The sequence below is a fragment of the Mastomys coucha genome, unplaced genomic scaffold, assembly GCF_008632895.1.
Source record: "Mastomys coucha isolate ucsf_1 unplaced genomic scaffold, UCSF_Mcou_1 pScaffold21, whole genome shotgun sequence".
In the NCBI taxonomy this organism is placed as follows: Eukaryota; Metazoa; Chordata; class Mammalia; order Rodentia; family Muridae; genus Mastomys; species Mastomys coucha.
In genome coordinates, this window is record NW_022196904.1 from 49,488,096 (window position 1) to 49,501,790 (window position 13,695).

At 39.5% G+C, this 13,695-nt stretch overlaps 1 protein-coding gene across 7 annotated transcripts in view; it reads left to right on the forward strand.

Annotated features, from left to right (window-relative positions):
- The first annotated feature begins 8,873 nt into the window (after nucleotides 1-8,873).
- Ube3a (ubiquitin protein ligase E3A) overlaps nucleotides 8,874-13,695 on the forward strand; it is an 87,123-nt gene continuing 82,301 nt past the window's right edge. For 4 of the 7 annotated variants that reach the window (XM_031386846.1, XM_031386840.1, XM_031386844.1 and 1 more), the window contains exon 1: nucleotides 8,874-9,399. The gene's annotated coding sequence lies outside the window, so the exon portion shown is untranslated. Of the gene's footprint in view, nucleotides 9,400-9,461; nucleotides 9,491-9,523; nucleotides 9,933-13,695 lie in introns of those variants that run through there. The other 3 variants (XM_031386842.1, XM_031386841.1, XM_031386843.1) reach the window with 3 other exon arrangements.

Below are 13,695 nucleotides of genomic sequence, written 5' to 3' on the forward strand. Positions count from 1 at the left end.
TTGTTTGGGCTGTAGCCCATATAAAATGTGAGTATGTATCTGTGGTGACAAAAACATATTTCTGATACTGCATTAGGAAACATGTGTGACACCAACTTGCCATAAGGCATTGTGTTTGAGGCCTAGGGGATTGGTGCCTCTCATTTGTAAAGTTGGGGTGGTAATGAGGAATGCACAAGAGGAGCATGTTTTCATTATCCTTTGGAGTTAAGCAAGGGGGATGCTGGGGAAGTGGGCATGAAGCCCCTTTGTATGTATGAGTGTGTGTAAATGAAATTGGTCTGCTTGCTCAGTGGAGGCTATGCATGTTCCTGTTGAGGCAGTTTGCTCAGTGAGTGTATTTCTCTCAGTTATAGGACCTTGAAGGGGACTGTGCACAGCAACTACATGAACAGATACCACTGGAAGGTGGAGCTCTTGCCCTCTCCCCTAACTCTGGGGACAACGTGTCCTTTCCTCTTGTGCTTTTATTCGGTGACACTATGTGGATTTGGACAAGCTGAAGTGGCAACTGAAGCCTCCTAGTCAGAGCTACTCGCTGGTGTTGGCTGGAGGTCCCTCTGGATCCTGTCTTAAGCCCAACAGACTTTGGCAAAAACTAACTCCTTATAACAAAAACAAAATACCTGGTAACACAGCAGCCACTTAAAAGGCACAGGGCAGATGCTAGTTCTTAAATCTGCAGGAAGGCTTAGCGTTTGGACCTCTGTGGAATCCCCCAAAGCCAATAGGCCAAGGGACACGTTCCCATTGGACAAACGTTTCTTTCTCTTTTCTGTCATGAGCAACTTGTCGTGGAATAAAAAAGTTCCTCCAGGCCAGGGAGATATATGCGCTACTAAAATCCCACAAAATAAAAATGGCCAAGTCTCCATGTTTTGGGAGGAATTCCTTCAGAAAGCTCCCTGTATGGCCAATGACAATATTTGTAGCCCAACTAGCTGAGTCGGTAGAGCAGGAAACTCTTAATCTCAGGGTTGTGGGTTCATGCCCCATGTCGGGTGCCAGCTGCCGGTCTACATATTGGAGGCTATGGGCAGAAACCACTGGCCTGGCCAGGTGGGAGGGTTCAAGTGAAAGGGAAAGGGCACTAAGAGGGATGGGGAATTGCCTCCAGCTCCGATGCTGCTGCCACCACCTCTGGTGCTGCTGCTCTGGTGCTGCCATCCCAGCAGCTGTTGTTGCTCCAAGATGCTGCCCTGGAAGTGCTGAGCTGAGTCATGTTGAGCAGGCAGGGGCCTGCCAAGCCAGCAAGGGGAGTGCAGTGGAGCTTCTGGTGGTGAAAGTTTCAGGGAGCAGTTCTCTTTCCAGGCAGTGTTACAGCTCTTGTGACAGATACTCTTAGACTATGGAGTAATTCTCACACACCTTTATTTCTTTGGATAAGATCTTTTTATTTCTTTTTTATTAGATACTTCCTTTATTTACATTTCACATGTTCTCCCCTTTCTTACAATTTTGGGGTGGGTTGTGGTCTCTCAGTAGATGCTGCCTATTGGCATGGTCTGCGATCATCTACATGTGCAGGGGCTTATGGATGCTGTCCCTATGTGATGAGGGGCTGTGGCTACATGACAGGGGCCTTATACTGGGAAGCTCCTATTCTCTCTTCAGGGTATCCAGGGCTTCAAGCCTTTGCTCAACCTTACCAGGCTTCTTCTCCTGGTCTACCACCCCACAGGGGAGGGGAGATGGGGGAAGTATTATGGGAGGGGCTGACAAAAAGGGGGCAGTAAGCAAGATCTAAAGTGAATAAGAAAAAAATAAATCCATCAATCAAAGAACATTTCAGGTTGAAGAAAGGAATGAACATAGCCATGAGACTGTAGGAGGAAACAAAAAGCCATAATTATTAAAACTCAAAGTACCACTAAGAATATTGCAATATCAACAATCAATCATAATGACTACTATCACATACTTCAATAAAAACTTTAAAAATAAAAGGATAGGAAAATATATTCCAATCAAATGGGGACAGGAAGCAAGTAGGTGTTGGTACCCTTCTATCTAACAAAACAGACTTCAAACTGAAATTAATCCAAAGAGATAACACTGCATGCTAATTAGGTTAATTAATCAAATAATTAAACTAGTTAATTAATCAGTTAACCAATAAGTCCTTATTATCCTAATGATATATATAACAAAATATGGTATGCCCAATTTCATAGAAAAGATTCTATTAGACTTAAAGATACAGAGTAACATCAGTGAATCAATACTAGCATACTACTTTTTCCAATATTCAGGTTATCTGAACAAAAAAATAAAGAAACATCAGAATTAAATGACATCATATGCCAAATGGACTCAACAGATGTCTCTAGAATATTTGACCCAAATAATGAAGAAAAAAGATTCAATTCAGCAGCACATCGAATTTCTCTAAAATAGACTAAACCCTGGGATATAAAACAAATATTTACAAATTCATTGAAGAATGAAATACCTCTGTGTTTTTCAGATCATAATTCAATAAAATGTAATTTGGTAGTAAGCAAATATATATTAATATATAAACCCAGGAAGATTAAATAACTCATTATGGATGACGAAGTGGAGAAAGAAGAAATCAAGAGAGACGTAAGAAAAGAAAAAAGAAAAAAAATAACTTCCCTGGAATAAAATAAAAAGAAAAGAGCAAAATCTCTGGGACACATAAAAAACAATCCCATGAAGGTAATTTATACTTCTAAGTCCTACATTTAAAAACTAGAGCACAAATAAGTGAATTAATAATTTCACTCAAAATTTAGGAAAAACCAACAAAAGCAAACCAAATCTTAATGTAGTTAATCATGAGAAATAATAAAAATCAGAGCAGAAAACAATGAAATATAAACAGTGAAAACAATAAAAAGAACCAACAAATCTATTAGATAGTTCTTTGAGAAGGTAAACAAGATTGAGAGACCCTTGGCTTAGCTAAGCTAATTAAAGAAAGAAAACACTCTACTAGGATCTGAAATGAATAGGGAAGTCTTGCAACAGAAATTAAAGCAATTCAAAATAAGGGGATACTTTAAAATGTGAACCCCTTTTACCTGCAAGTTCAAAGGCAATGGATGAATTTTAAGATTCAATCAAACAACAAAAATTACAGCAAGATGAAGTCAACATTCTCAATTAACCCATAAAAATTTGGAAATTAAAGTAGTAATACAAAGTCTTCTAGCTAAAAATGTCCAGTGCTTGATGGAATCACAGCAGAATTATACAAGATTTCAAAAATGATCTAGGGCTAATCGTTCTTAAACTATTCAAAGACATAGGAACAGAAGGCTCATCCCCAAACTCCTTCAATGGAGCAAAAACAAGGTAAAGCCACAAGAAGTTTACAGGTCAATACAATGATGAGTATAGATTCAAAAAATTCAACAAAATACTTGCAAAGAGAATACAGACATCCATCCAAAAGATTATCTACCATGACCATATTGGCTTTATATATTCTTGAAAAACAAGGAGAGTTCAACATATACAAGACAATAAATATAATACATCTCATAAGCAAAGGAAAAGAGCCCATCTTTTGAGATGACCAATAGATGCAGCAAAAAACTATGACAGAGTCCATCACAAACTCATTTTGAATATCCTGGAGAAATTAGGATGAGAAAGAAATATATTAACATAAAAAAGCTATATATGAGAAAGGCACAGTGAGCATCATACTAAAGTGAGAACAACTTAAAGCAATCTCATCAAAATTAGAAATGAGAAAGAGCTGCCCATTATCCTCAGTCCTTTTCAATATGGTGCTAGAAATACTAGCTGGGGTAAAGCAAGAGAAGGAAATTAAAAGGCTACAAATAGGAAAAAAAAAAGTAAAGATATCACCATTTGCAGATGACATGATATTTTATGTAAGAGATGCCAAAAATTCTACAAGAATACTACTACTAGAAACAATAAAATTCACCAATATGGCAGGATATAAAATCAACTTGCACAAATCAATAGTTTTTCTGATCAACAACACAGATAAAAGAAAGTTCACGGGCATGTTTCTACTCACAACAATATCAAAGAAAAAAAAATACTCAGGAATAAATATAGCCAAGGAAGGCAAAGAACATTACAATGAGAAGTTTCTATGTCTAAAGGAAAAGATAAAGAATAGTATAAAATGGAAAGACATGCTGATGACTTGGTAGATTTGTGAGTTTGATCATTTTATCAAGTGCTTTTTATACATTCACTGCAACCTGAATTAAAATCCTTATCTCATATTTCATAGAAATAGGAAAAAAAATAACCTAAAAGTCATATGGAACCACAAAATACCACAGATATCCCAAAACAATGCTGAGCTAAAAAGAACAATGATGGAGAAATTACCAATTCAGATTTCAAAGTATTTCAAAGTATGAGCCATAAAAGACATATTGTACTGGCATAAAGATATGCAAACCAATGCAATAAAATTTAAATCATTAAGATGAGTGCATGTAATTTCAGTCATTTAATATTTGACATAGATGTCAAAAATATACATTGGAGAAAAAAAGTCTTTTCTGTTTGTTTGTTTGTTTTGTTTTTTGAGACAAGGTTTCTCTGTATAACCCTGGCTGTCCTGGAACTCACTCTATAGACCAGGCTGGCCTCGAACTCAGAAATCTGCCTTCCTCTGCCTCCCAAGTGCTGGGATTAAAGGCATGTGCCACCACTGCCCAGCCTGAGAAAAAATATCTTAACCAAATGGTGTGGCAAAAACTGAATACTGACATGGCAAAGAATGAAATTGAACCATATCCATCAACTTTCACACACACACACACACACACACACACACACACACACACACACACTCCCAAAACAAAAAAACCAAAACATAAAAAACCCCTAACTCTAAATGAGTCAAAGACCTAAATATAAAACCTGAAACACTGAAGGACTGGAGAGAAGACTTAAGAGCACTGAATGCTCTTCTAGAGCTCCTGAGTTCAATTCCCACAACCACATGGTGGCTCACAACCACATGTAATGGGGTCTGATGCCCTCTTCTGGTGTGTTAGAAGACAGTGGCAGTGTATTCATACAAATAAAATAAATTAATCTTAAACAAAACAAGAAAACCCCTGAAATACTGAAACTGTTAGAAGAAAACACAGGTAGTGCCCTCCAACATGTAGATATAGGAATATTTGTGTAGCAGGATGTATGGAAACTATAAGAATATGATTCCATTTGCCCAAGAATTAATGTCAACAGCTGTCAAGTGGTCTTCCATAAAACTCAAAAGTTTCTGCAGAGTAAAACCACGACAAAAACACAAAGTAAATTCTACAACAAAAACACAAGCATGTATGCGCGCATGCCCACACACACACATACACACACATCCCTTTCTTTAAATTATAATTCTATTAGTTTTTAAGTTCTGAAACATGGGCCAATTGCTCACTTCTTACTATAAATTCAATTGCTAATATACAAAATGTATACTTGCCAAGTCTGTTGCTCAGAAATTGTGTCAAAAGGCAAGTTGAACTTCGACAATTGTGTGTGTGTGTGTGTGTGTGTGTGTGTATGAGTGTATGTCTTTTATCTATGGATTCAAGGGAAGATGGGTTGGACTGGTAGCTTGGCCCATTCTTGGAGCTTAGGTGGGGTAGGAAAAGATACACGCAACATTACTATTTCAGAAACTTTCTGTTAACTACTCAAATTTATATAGATATGATCAGTATCCTAAAAAATAAATAAATAAAAGCAACACAAAATTTATTGCTATGAATAATTGTCTTTCTACTATGAAAATGCTTGGTCTTTGTATGCTAATAGGCTAGGTTAATACTACAAAACAAGAGTAAGCTTTAATAATAGAGCTCTGCAGCAGTGGTAAGAGTTTACAAAGTAAAAGATCATTTCAGCAATAGAATTTTGTATTCTGCATATATCAGTGTCAAGTAACACTTAAAATTTAAATATTACCTTTAAATTACATATAATATTCATAATTATTGATTAATCAGATGTCTTTTTCTAAAGATTTGTTTTATGTATACAAGTACACTGTTGTTGGATATTAACACTCTATTGGATGTAGGGTTGGTAAAGATCTTTTCCCAATCTGTAGGTTGCTGTTTTGTCCTGTTGACATTATCCTTTGTCTTACAGAAGCTTTTCAATTTTATAAGATTCCGTTTCTCAATATTTGATCTTAGAGTCTTAGCCATTGGTGTTCTGTTCAGGACATTTTCCCCTGACCATTTTTTGTGTTGGGGATTTATATAATTTCTTGATCATTTTATTATAGCCCAGGAGTAGCAGATATACATTAGTTGACACCCTGAAAACCATACAAGTGCTCAACTGCTCTAAAAAACTTTTACAGGCCTGATTTCCTCTTTAACGGATTTACTGAAGATATACAGAGATTATCTTGTATTGTTTTACAAGGCCCAGGTTGGTCTGAGTAAATAAATAATAGACACTAAGATTGTTTAAAGCATGAGTATACTTATATAGTTACACGGTTCTTTTATATTTGAAATGAGAAAATATTTCAAACTATTGAGTCTCACTTAGACTTTATGCACACCTAGATTCCAAGTAGCTTTTCCTAGAAAACATGTCTGAAAAAAAATACAAGCCTGATAATGAAAAAAAAAAAACTTTTCATGAAAAGTATGCAAATATGTTGGCAGGAATCATTCATGGTAATATTTTTTTGCATAAACATTGATTTCTCAACTTCTCTTTGAGATAGTCTCTCTTTATAGTGAGGCCTGCCACAGAACTCTAGATTTTCCTGCCTGTGTTGGGGTTTCAGGCAAGCACCTTTATGTCTAGCATTAATGTTTCTAAATTTTAAAAATGATAAATTCAAATACGTGAAGTTCTCAACATCAAAGGCCCATATAAGAATACATATTGAACATTAAGTAAATAATTTCTTCAGATTGTTAAGAGAGATTAGTATTCTCCATGATCTCCATATAGAACTTGACTGGCATTTGGATTCTATTTCCTTTAAACTTTTAAGCTTTTTAGAACTCTGGGCTGTTGGCTACATTTTGATAATTCACATTACTAGAAAATTACCTTTCATTTTCTGACAACTTCTATTTAGGAGTGAATAGCTGAAAGCATCTTCACATGCTGCAATAGTATACGTACTTTACTTTTCTTAGTAGTCTAATGATCTTAATTTTTGGTTTTGTACTTTAATACTTTGCAAAGATAACTAACTCTTTAAAGGGTTATTACATTTGTTATTGGCTCTCTTTATAGAGTACAATGGTATTCTAAATGAGGATTTTTTTATTAGATATTTTATTTACATTTCAAATGTTATCCCCTTTTCTCGATTCCCCTCTGAAAAGCTCCATCCCCTCCCCCTCCCCCTGCTCACCAACCCACCCACTCCTGCTTCCTGGCCCTGGCATTCCTCTACACTGGGGCATAGAACCTTCACAGGACCAAGTGCCTCTCCCCTCATTGATGACCGACTAGGCCATCCTCTGTTATACATATGCAGCTGGAGCCATGAGTCCCACCATATGTACTCTTTGCTTGGTGGTCTCTGGAGCTCTGGGGGTACTGGTTAGTTCGTATTGTTGTTCCTCCTATGGGGCTGCAAACTCCTTCAGCTCTTTGGTTCCTTTCTCTAGCTTCCTCCATTGGGGACCCTGTACTCGAGGATTTTTCAATGGAAGAAGAAAAAAAAAACGAATAGAAAAAAACCTAAAGTATCTTAAAATCTGACATAACAGTTGTACTTATTATTTATCCTGTAATAGTTTATACACACACATACCTGCTTATTTTTTTAGTTTTAAAAAATAGTAAGCCTTTAATCCCAGCATTCAGAATGCAGAAGTAGGTGAATCTCTGAATTCAAGGCCAGCCTGGTCTACAGAGTGGGTCTCAGGACAGCCAGGGCTTCACAGAGAAATTCTGGCTTGAAAAACAAAACAATAACAACAATAGCTGTTTATAGTGGGGAGATCAGGTATATATATATATATATATATATATATATATATATATATATATATATATATATACACTTATAGGAAGTGTAATAAACAGAAAAGCACATTGCTACATGTGATTGTTACATCTTGAGCACCAGATGATTAAGGCTTACAAAGTTGTACACCAGAAAATAACAAACCAGTCTTTATACAAATTTAGTGTGGTGCGTCAAAACCATTAACAACAACAAACCTAAGTAAACCGCCGCTCCGGTATACCAACAAGTCACAAGGCTCTAACAGGGTTCAGGTGTCCTGTAAATCAGAATTAGCCTCTATCCACGTGGGATCAAGCATGGCGGTTACTTCTCAGTTGACAATCTACAGGAAGACAACACTGGAGGGGCTGGGCTTATACCTACTAGTCTGGTAAACCAGTGACATATTATGTTCTGGCAGAGGCTGATGACCTTGTTTGCTGAAAGGTTGCCCAATCTCGGTAACTCCTGAAACGTTTACTAAGGCAGTTCAGTTCGGATGAGAAATCGTAGGGGTCAGCCCTAGCAACAAAACCCTTCTACGCCCCCTCGTGCCGCCGGAAGGCTACACCCTCTTGGCCTATTAGTCCTTCTTACGGACTCCGAGGCTTTCCTCGGCTGGCTAGCCCTGTGGGCTCTCCCGAGTATACCGAAGCCACCGGTCTACAGACTAGGTAGAAGAAGCAGAAGCTAAATACACCAACTCTCTCTCAACCCGGTCTCAAGATGGCGACGGTGCTGGCCAGCTCCCACCCAGCCCAAGGCCATCTCCCCTTCCCAAAGTCCCCCGCGCCGCAGGCGAAGGCGAACTAGAGGAGGGCGCTACGGAGCCGCGATCGGGGCGGGGCAGAGCCCATCGCCCTCCCACGCACGCGCAACCCCGCCTCGCATCCCGCCTCCCGACTTGGAGCCCTCGCCCGGCAGGGAGGCGCGCGCTGCTTGACGGGATACTCGGTCCGCCTACCTAGTCATCTCGTCCAGTGCTGCGTTCGCGAGATCCGTGTTTCTCCCAAGATGGTGGCCCTCCTCTCTGGGTGACTACAGGAGTCGACAGGGCCTTTCGTCTTTCCCCAGCCCCTCGCCGCCCCTCCTTGCTCGCTCGCGCACCGCCTCGTTACGCCTCTCTTCTGTCGACCGGTCGCGGACGGTGACGCCTCCTTCTGCTTCTTTTCGGAGTGGCTCGCCGCCCTCGCCCCCCACTGTGGACAGATCGCGGCAGCAGCGGTTCAGCGCCGACTTCAAGGTTGCCCAGGCGCCCGGCCTCCCGGCCTCGGTTTCCTGAGGAGAAGCGCGGGTCCCGCATGAGACCCGGCGGTGGCGCCAGCGAAAGGGAACGAGGCGGTGGCGGGCGGCGGCGGTGGACGAGGGCGACAAGGACCAGTGAGGCGGCTGCAGCTGCGAGGGCCGCAGCCCACGCGCGGGGGCGAGGACAGGTCAGTGTTGCTGCGGCCGCGGCCTGCCCGGCGCGCTCCCTCTGGTCTGTACCGCCGGTCCCCTCGTCGCCCTCCGGGCCGCGTTGACAGGGTAGGCGCCCGGGCCTCACCCGCCTCCGTGAGCGAGTGCTTTGGGGCGCGTGGTCTGGAGGGGCCGGTGCCAGGACTAGGCCCTGGTGGCTGCGGCTGCTGCAGCCTTAACTGTCAGTGCTGGCTGAGCGCAGGAGGGAGGGTTTTGTCACCCGCGGGTACCCGAGTGGGCCCGGGGTGGGGCGGACGTGGAGGGCGTCGAGATTGGGGCCTCATCTAAGCAGAGATCGGACAGCCAGCCGTGGCTTTAGGCTGCTAAAGGCAGGCCTTTGCCTCCAAAGGGGCGCTCTGGTGGGGAAGACATATTTAGATAGATGTGTGCTTAGTTGGTTGGGGTATTGGGGGTGGATTGGAAGGAAGACGGATGAAGCGGCGCCTCAAGCCCAAGGATTGCGCTCTGGTTTCATTCGTGTGCTGCTTCTGGTAGGATTCAGTAGTTGAACGTGAGTTACTGGATTCCTCAGAAACTGCTGTGTTAATTTTAAATGCAAACCTGTAAGCAGTTGGCCTCCTCTTCTCCCCTCCCCCTTTTCAGTTGAGAAAATGAAAAGGACGTTTTCCCCATTTTGATGCGGAGTCTTTTTGTTGGAAGAATCAAGAGTTGAATATGCTATAATTGCGTTAGCCGTAAAAATAGAAAATATAATCTTAATAAGACTTTTTCAGCTTTAGAAGAATCCTCTAAAGACAATTTCACGTCATTTTTTTTTTAAATGTCTTTTGAGCATGCTGAAATAGGACAGTACAAAATCTCTTTGGGATACCTAGTGTACTATTAGAAATGTTAACCAAATAGTATATGGGATGTGTGATCCCATATCTTAGTCGGGAAGGATATTCGCATAACCCATGGTTTTGGGAGAAGCAGCAGATTATGTTAAAATGTCTTGGGTAGGGAAGTGCGTTTGAAATAAAGATGGCCTGAACTTTAAGAAATACAGCTGTTAAAAAGCTAAATATCCAAGACCCAGTAAATCTTGTTGAATAAATTGGACAAGTGACATGACAAATGTTTTTGTCACACCTCAGTTTAGTGACTACTCTTAGATATCTTTTTGGTAAATCATGTAAATTTAGAATTTAGGAGAGATAAAAGGAAAATTTTGTTTTGTTATGTATGACAGAAATTGCTTTAGTGTTAAATTCTCCTTAAATAGACTCTTCCTACTGCACTTTTAAGGAAATAAATACTGCATCTGTATTGCTGATAAGCCTAAGGATGACTGTAAATCCATAAATACTTAGCATTACAAAAAAGCCGTATATCAGAATCTGTAATAAAATTGAGAACTTCAACAATTTGCAGTCTATATTTTAAGAAAGATACAGCATATAATAAAGATGAGATGACTTGTAGCTTTGTTTTCAAAATCAGACTGTAGGCTGTGAAATATTTGTGTCAATATTTACCTTCCATTGGTGTGTTGTGGAGTGGTATCCACATAGTTCTTTGGATGTTGCTCCTCATATAACCTGAGGAGCATAACTGAGTTTAGAAAATTCCTTTTGCATTCAGATTTTGTAGGTGGCTTTTTATCCCTGAAATACCCACCATCACCCTTTCCTTTTTTTTTTTTTTTTGAGAAAGCGTCTTATGGTATATCGCTGGATGACGTGTAACTCTCCTCTTGGCTTTGTCTCCAGGGTTCTGCAATTAAAAATGTATACCACCAGGATGGGCTACTTGCCTTCCCCCTTGCCCTTTTTATGGTTTTAAATAGAAGATGTGATTCCTGCCTGAGACAAAAGTCATTCTGTTTGATTAGTTTTTTTAACATTGCATTCATTAGGTATCTGTGTTGTCTCTGATGTAAATTTTATTCAGTTGTATTTCTTAAACATTTGTGTCTTTCAAATAATTGCTGTAATAATTGTTTCAAATATTAACATTTTCTTTTTAATTGGCCGTAGCTAATTTTTCTTATGTTCAAGAGCTTAAGATGATCTTTTCAGTTGTCCTTAAAAAATAAAACAAAACAAAACAAAAAACCTTAAATGAATGGTTATCTTGTTTATTCTACTTAGTTTTATGTTTGTTATTAGTGATAACATCACTGTTAATGGATTTATAGTACATGTATATGCAGCTATTAAAAACATCAGTGTTCTGATTATTGCAACTGGAGATGAGTTTTAAGAGGTGGTCTTTTAAGTACATTCAAATACAGAAAAACATGTGCCAGAGCAGAGGGTCATATAAAATAGTCTTTAAAGTCTTTGATGTTCTCTTCATAAAGGTTTAGGGTAATAGAGTTTTGGTTTTGACAGTTTTTCTTTCTGGTAAAAATAAAGACAATGTTAGGTATGATGTCTCTCTCACATCTGTAAACCCAACAATTGAGAGGCTGTGTAAGGATTGTGGCAGGGTCTAGGCCAGCCTAGACTAAGAGTCCAGAACTTGTCTCAAAAAAGTTATCAATCAAAGATGTGATAGAATGTGTAATCAAAAAAGCTTTTTAAATTTAATGTAATTTAATTTTTTAATTTTTTTTGGAGGCAGGGTTTCCTTGTGTAGCTGTGACTGTCCTGGAGCTAGCTGTATTGACCAGTCTGGCTTCAAATTCACAGAGAGCCACCTGCTTTTGATTCCCTAGTGCTGGGATTAGAGCTGTGGGTACCACCACCCAGCCTGGAAATAGCTTTGTAGTTAGAGCTTGATTTCATTTTCACTGGGACATGGTTTTATCTATAAACAGGATGGCGAAGATATTTCAGATTTCTGAGAATTAAAGACTGTAAAGTGCCTAATAGTCTTTCAATTTTATCTTTGAAGACTTCTTACCCAGTTTTTCTGAAAACCTTAAAGCACCTTGTATATAAAGGTTTATAACCCATAATCTGTTATGTTTTCTTTCTCATTATGAAGTCAGTGCAAGGATTTATATTGTTTAATCAGAGACTGTTTTTCCAGAACCCTTAAGTCTGTTCAACCTATTTATAAAATACCAAAAGACTGGTCTACATCACCTCCCCCTCTAAAAAAAATGTATCTCACAGTTAAGGACACTGAGAAGTCTTAAGATCAAAGCTAATTTTCATTGTAAATTTGAGTAGTGTTAGGAGGACTAGGGGCTGCCTAGGGCCTCTCAAGTTCTAGGAACTGCTCTACCACTTCCTGGTCCTCTGTTCTCACTCCTGTTCAGGCAGACCTTGAACTGGAAGTTCTGCCTCCATTCACAGTAGCTGTGATTGCAGGCCTGTATCACTATGTTTGGGTTGGCGTGTGTCTCTGTGTATCTCTCTGTTTTGTTTTTATTTTGTTTTGTTTTGTTTTGTTTTTCAGATTTTATTGTATGAGAGTGCACATGGGTGTGGTGTCTGTGGGGGTGAGAAGAGTGTGTTGGAACTGCTGTGGCTGGGATTACAAACAGTTGTTAGCTGCCCTGTGGGCTCCTTTGGAAGAGCAACAAGTGCTTTTAATTTAACTTTTGAGTCATCTCTCCAGCCCTCCTTCCATTTCCCTCTCCTTCCCGTCTTTTGTCTTTTCCCCCTCCCCCTCCCCTTTCTTGTGACAGTGTCTCTCACTAGCCTCTAAATAGGCAAAGCTGGCCTCCAACTCAAAGATCCACCTGCTGCAGCTAAGATTAAGACATGGGGTCTTTTAAAATTAGGACATGGCTCTTGTTCATCAATGTTGATCCTCCTAAAAGTCCCACTTGTAATTTCATCACCTCAAATTTTAGGCTTTTAGAGAAGTTTTTTTGAGGGGTGTGCAAAGATTTAGATCATATAGTGGAGTATGTCTGAAATAGTTATCAGTATCAGCTAGCGTTTCTGAGGCTTCTCTGAATTCTGTGAGCTGACTGGGTTATAAGGTTTAAAAAAAAAAACCAAGAAAATATCTATTATTTGGAAACTGATAGGTTGGTTATTTATTGCACATAACACTATTTTATTTTTTAATGTGATATCCTGTTATGTTAAGGAATTGTCTATGCCCCTCCAGTTTTAGGGCAGTTCTGTAGATTTAGTACCCCTTAATCCCGCAACTAAAATTGTAAAGGATACTGTTTGTATCTTTTTTGGGGTGATGGTAACAATCCAGTATATGTGTTCATGTCTTACTTGCAGCCCATCAATATCCTATTTATATACCACTAAGCCTGTTGGGACTCATTTTTTGGAGAGTGATTACCATTTTGACTTTCAATAATAAGAGTCAGAGATGTTATGAAACTAAATACTCTTATATCTGAGATCAGCTAC